At 48.3% G+C, this 5,743-nt stretch overlaps 1 pseudogene; it reads right to left on the minus strand.

The window, feature by feature from the left end:
- Positions 1-1,239: 1,239 nt before the first annotated feature.
- On the minus strand, positions 1,240-1,799 carry LOC142445781 (methionine-R-sulfoxide reductase B1 pseudogene; annotated as a pseudogene).
- Between the last annotated feature and the right edge of the window lie 3,944 nt (positions 1,800-5,743).

The following is a 5,743-nucleotide window of genomic DNA, read 5'->3' on the forward strand; positions in this document are numbered from 1 at the left end:
CCTCTCTGCTGCTTTTCAGAGGGCTTGTTTTATACCCAGCAGGATGACAAGCCAATGAATCTTGTTAACAACGACTCACACACAGGTGAGTCCAATCAGCGTCTTCCCCGACCTTCTTATGCAGACCCAGGCAGGAGAGGGTCATTTGGTGGGAGTTACTGAGACATTGGCTGAAAGAGCCACCTTCGATAATTCACTGCCCTGCAGTCTTCTTGTTCATCTCAGAGTGCCACATGGGTCTTTTCTGAAGCTAAAGATGTACTTTATAAATTGCTTCTATTTCCTTGAGAATAAATCACAAAGTATAATCCTGGCTGACCACGATTTTGGCATGAGCGAAAGACATCAATGATCTGCCTCAAGTCCTTGAAGTTACTGCACAGTCAGCAGCTGGCTTCTGATACGATTCTTCTGGTTCTCCTTGCTGTCTGCTGAGAAAGCCTGAAGAGGAAGGAGAGTCCAGCTTTTCCTTTCTTCATAGAATGCTGTACCCACAGGATGGATGAGTCAGAAGCTAAGAGACCTTCTCCTCCAATACCTTTGTCTAGTCCATCAGCAAGTCCTCTAACCCTAGACCAGGGGTCCTTAGACTTTTAAACAGGGGGCCAGTTCACTGTCCCTCAGACCATTGGAGGGCCGGATTATAGTTTAAAAAAAAACTATAAGCAAATTCCTATGCACACTGCACATTTTTTTAAAGGTTGGAGACAGACCCAGTCATGGACACAGTAGCAGCCTGCTAGGTCTCCCTGCTTTATTAGTTTCCAGCGATCAGTTCAGAAAGTTGGAGAGGGTGTGGCAGGACAGGGTGAGGCCGCCACCAGGAGTTCTGGACGGACTCTCTTGGGGCAGGCTTGGCAGGTACATACTGTGGGACAAGACCTCCCAGGCCATGCTGGGGACTGGTAGGAAGACCATGGATCAGTGGCTGCTCTCTCACACAGATGGAGACTTGGGACTCAGGGGTTGTGCCATGGGCTTGCATGCCCCAGCAGGTCACAGACCATCAGTGTCCTGGTGAGCCTGGAAGGATTTGACCAGAGCAATGCATGCAGCGACCGGGCTGGAGCCGCCGACTGGGACATGGCCTTGTAGTGGTTGCATCTGCTCACACAACTTAGGGGGTCAGCAGGGCCCTGATGAGCGCTGGAGCCCCTTTGGGAATTGGGGCTCATGGGGGTGAGACCAGACAGGAAGGGGCCGCCAGACTAAAGAGAGAAGCCAAGGGTGTTATGTCTTTCAAGACACAGACACCCTAAGACCAGAGTCCCAGCCTCGAGACTCAGAGGCCAAGCTGAACCAGCCCTCGGCCCCATCCTGGCACAGGGGGGTAGGATCATCAGGAAACACCCCCCCTCCCCCCATTCCAGCCCACCCTGCCTGAAGGTCAGCAGGCTGTAGTTCTATAGGGGGGCTGACCAATGCCTGTGACTGCTTGGGGTTGGGCTGCCCACATTCTTCCCCTGGGAGGCAGATGTGCTGCCTTTAGGAATGAACTTCAGGGAGCTGCTGAATATTCAGAAACGGACCACCCCGCTTGGGACCATCACCGAGGAACTCATGGCCAAGCCCATAGCCACATTTACCACAGGACAACTTAAAGGCATCGGGCTGGTCGCGCTCAGCCGCTTGGCCACGCTGTCATCGTGGACGGTCTCCGTGAAGGCTGGCCACGGTGAGGAGTGCTCGTACTTGTAGCGGCTGGAGAACAGCTCATCGCCGCCCTTGGCACACACGTAGACAGCGGGTTCACGGTGATTCTGGAAAACCTCGCCCCCGGAAAAGCTGCAGAAAGACATAGTGCTACCAGGTTCCCGTCCCGCTCTCACACCCCGACAGCTCCGAGTGCACCGACCCCACCGCACGTATCTTATTTTGAAGTAAAAAAACAAAATGGCTTGGGCCTCTACTCAAACACTCCCTCAATGCATGAATACCTTCTTTTATTAAATTGGAACTCTATGATGCTCACTCTCCCGACACAACGGCTGGAGCCAAAGTGGGTGAACAAGTAAATGTGGTGAAGAAAGCTGATGGTGCCCGGCTATCAAAAGAGATAGTGACTGGGGTCTTAAAGGCTTGAAGATAAACAAGCGGCCATCTAGCTCAGAAGCAACAAAGTCCACATGGAAGAACACACCAGCCTGTGTGATCGAGTGGTCCCAAAGGGATCAGTTACCAGGCATCAAAGAACAAAAAATCATATCATTGACTGCACACCTCCATGATAGGATCGCTGAAGACAAATGGGTGCATAAGCAAATGTGGTGAAGAAAGCTGATGGTGCCCGGCTATCAAAAGAGATAGTGTCTGGGGTCTTAAAGGCTTGAAGGTGAACAAGCGGCCATCTCGCTCAGAAGCAAATAAGCCCACATGGAAGAAGCACACCGGCCAGTGCGATCACGAGGTGCCCAAGGGACCAGGTATAAGGCATCATGCAAAAAAAAAAAGATATAAGTGTGTGTATGTATGTGTATATATGTGTATATGTATGTATATATATGTATATATATATATATATATCATATTAAATGAAGGGGGAAGTGCAGAGTGGAGACCCAAGGCCCAAGTGTCGACCAATGGAGATCCCCTTATAGAGGGGTTTAGGAGAGGAGATGGGTTAATTAGGGTGTGAGGTAGTATCGATGAAGAACACAGCTTTCCCCCGGATCCTGGATGCTTCCTTCCCCCAACTACCATGATTCAAATTCTACCTTGCAGGGCTGGATAGGACAGAGGCTGTACACTGGTGCATACGAGGGTTGGAGGTACAGGGAATCCAGGGTGGATGATACCTTCAGGACCAAGGGTGTGAGGGACGATGCTGGGAGAGTGGAGGGTGAGTGGGTTGGAAAGGGGGAACTGATTACAAGGATCCACATGTGACCTCTTCCCTGGGAGAGGGACAGCAGAGAAGGGGGGAAGGGAGACTCTGGATAGGGCAAGATATGACAAAACAACTATGTATAAATTACCAAGGGCATATGACGGAGGGGGAAGGGGGAGGGAGGAGGGGAAAAAAAAGAGGACCTGATGCAAGGGGCTTAAGTGGAGAGCAAATGCCTTGAGAATGATTGGGGCAGGGAATGTATGGATGTGCTTTATACAATTGATGTGTGTATATGTATGGATTGTGGTAAGAGTTGTATGAGTCCCTAATAAAATGTAAAAGAAGAAAAGAGAAAAAAATGATTAGGGCAAAGACTGTACAGATGTGCTTTATACAATTGATGTATGTATATATATGAACTGTGAAAAGAATTGTATGAGCCCCAATAAATTGTTAAAATTAAAATAAATAAATAAATAAATAAATAAATAAAGCTCATTTCATACCATAAAAAAAAAAATGGGCAAAAACACCTGGCGGGACAGATAAATGTCCTCGGTGGGCCACATGTGGCCCGCGGGCGGTAGTTTGAGGACCCGTGCCCTAGACCATCCACATCCCTTCATCTTTAGCACTCTCTCATCATTCAAGACATCATGCTGTCTTGCATCATGTGATCAGCTTGTCTGGACTTCCTGGGACTTTCTTTTCAGTACTGCAAGTTCTGTGTTGAGAGAGCCCTGTTAGTGGCAGGCACACCAGGACAGGTGGCACAATCCCCTGAGCAGCACAAATGATTCTAGCATCGCCTCTGCTTCTAATCCTCTTGGAATCCTGAAAATAAATAAAACACCGTACTCTGGATTTCATGGTACTCTGTGGTCTGGTCATTTCACTCTGCTGTCAGTGTCCGTTCAGCGAGCACACCAGCCCCTTCTCCTCCCTATGATCTCTGCCTTTGCTCGTCCCTTTCCCTGGAATGTCCTTTCTTTCCTTATTTGTATGGTTATTAGATTATCATCCATCCCTGGGAGTTATAGCTCTGATTCTCTACTTCATCATAATGTCTTCAATGTCTAACACAGGAGTGGGCGTGTAAGAAAGCCACAGGAAATGTTCCTTAAACGAATCAGTGAAAGAGTGGGAGAACAGAGGAGTAAATATTAGCTTGCTGTCAGGGCACTGAGGGTTCAGGGATAGACTTCTTGCCCTTGATGCAGGGTACCGGGCATTCCTGGCCAATGTGCCTCAGCCCTGGAGAAAGGCAGGGATTAGGGTGTGCTTGCAATGGGTCATGCTGAGCCAACTGGATATTATTGATGTCTTGGTTAATTTTCTGGAAACAATTAGCCAATTATGATTCAAAGGCCTCCATTACTGTAGGCAGTAACTAATTATATTTTTTAATGGACTTATTTGCTAATCAGAGATTATGCAGGGGGCCCAATTGAGAAGGAGATTGGCTTCCTATAGGCATAAATCAGCAAGGCTGTTTGTCCAGGGTGGAATTTTACCAGGTATTGTTTTAAATGCAGGGAGGAAATGACTTCAAGCCACTCTGAGTGCACTGTAGTTAGAGATGGTTACATCAAAGAAGGTGAGAAACAAGGGAGGACAGGTAGGGCTTCTTAGACTAAACAAGGGAGGTTGGAAGGCTGCCACACAAGGAGTCCTGCCTTAGAGATGTAGGTGCGTGGGCCCTAAGGCCAAAGGTGAGCTCAAACAGCTCAGTGTTCTAAGAAACCCATTGGGATTGTTGATTAAGTGAACCATCGTGAGTGGGCTACACGGCATCCCCAGAGCTTGCTTTGCATGTGTGTTACACAAATGGACTGGGCTCTGATTTTCAAGTTGTAAGCTATCCCTTTTGTGTGTTTGGAACATTCTTTTTTAGGCAACCCCTCTTACCCATATCACTCGCTACCCTGTGCAGCCATGAGAAATTCTGGGAAATTCTAGTCTGCCCTGCCTGATGTCACTGGGTAGCTTTATTACCTGGGTCTCCCCCGATCTTTTTGGTGATCCTGGGAGTGGAAGGTTGTCTGCCAAAGCACAGCCCAAACATGCCTCGTTACCTCTAAAACAGTGGCGTCCAGCAGTGAATGCCCATGCGCAACACTGAAAACCCGCTAGTAGACCTCACCCCCTGATGCTAAAGCGTTGGTCTCTAGCAACTTGTCTGAAGCAGAGAGATATGCTGGAGACTGCAGGGTGAGGGCTGGCCCTCCCCAAGGTGTAGCCCTTTCGTGCAGAATATATCTAGCAGCACTCAGCAGTCACAAAACTGGTCACAGAGGCGGGTCACATTTTTTTTCACAAAGGAAATAACACAGCGAGGTCCATCTCAGAACACCAGGCGCTTTCTCGATCTCATCCTTAAGTTCTTGGTCTCTATTTGCTCATCTGTCAAAAGGGGAGTTATAAAAATGTCTATCTCATCGCTTTGCAGGGGGGGGGGGTGAGGGAGAAGATTGAGAAACACACAGATGCAAGAGACTTAGAAGGCTGTCTGCCACACAGGAAGAGCTCAGTAAACATTGAGGGAAAAGTGGATTCTGAAAAATGGCAACTCTAATAATGTGTCCTGGAGAATCACTACACGCCTATGGTTTCCAATGGCTGTCGTCATTTGGAAGACCGTGGCCAGGACTTCCACCTGAGGTATCTCTGGGTGAGTTTGAATGGCCAGCCTTCTGGTTAGTAGCGTAGTGCTTCTCCATTTGTGTGCCCTAGGGGTTAATACGCATTACATTATAGTCATTATAATGCATGCCATGATCAGCACCACATTATAGTCCGCCAGGGTTTCAAGTTCACCGAGTGATCGTATTGTCTGGCTCTGAAAAGCACCTTCAGAACAGCAACTGTACTTCCAAACCATGCGAGTGATTTTCTTGGAAATAGACTTTTCCA

The sequence above is a fragment of the Tenrec ecaudatus genome, chromosome 4, assembly GCF_050624435.1.
Source record: "Tenrec ecaudatus isolate mTenEca1 chromosome 4, mTenEca1.hap1, whole genome shotgun sequence".
Lineage (NCBI taxonomy): Eukaryota > Metazoa > Chordata > Mammalia > Afrosoricida > Tenrecidae > Tenrec > Tenrec ecaudatus.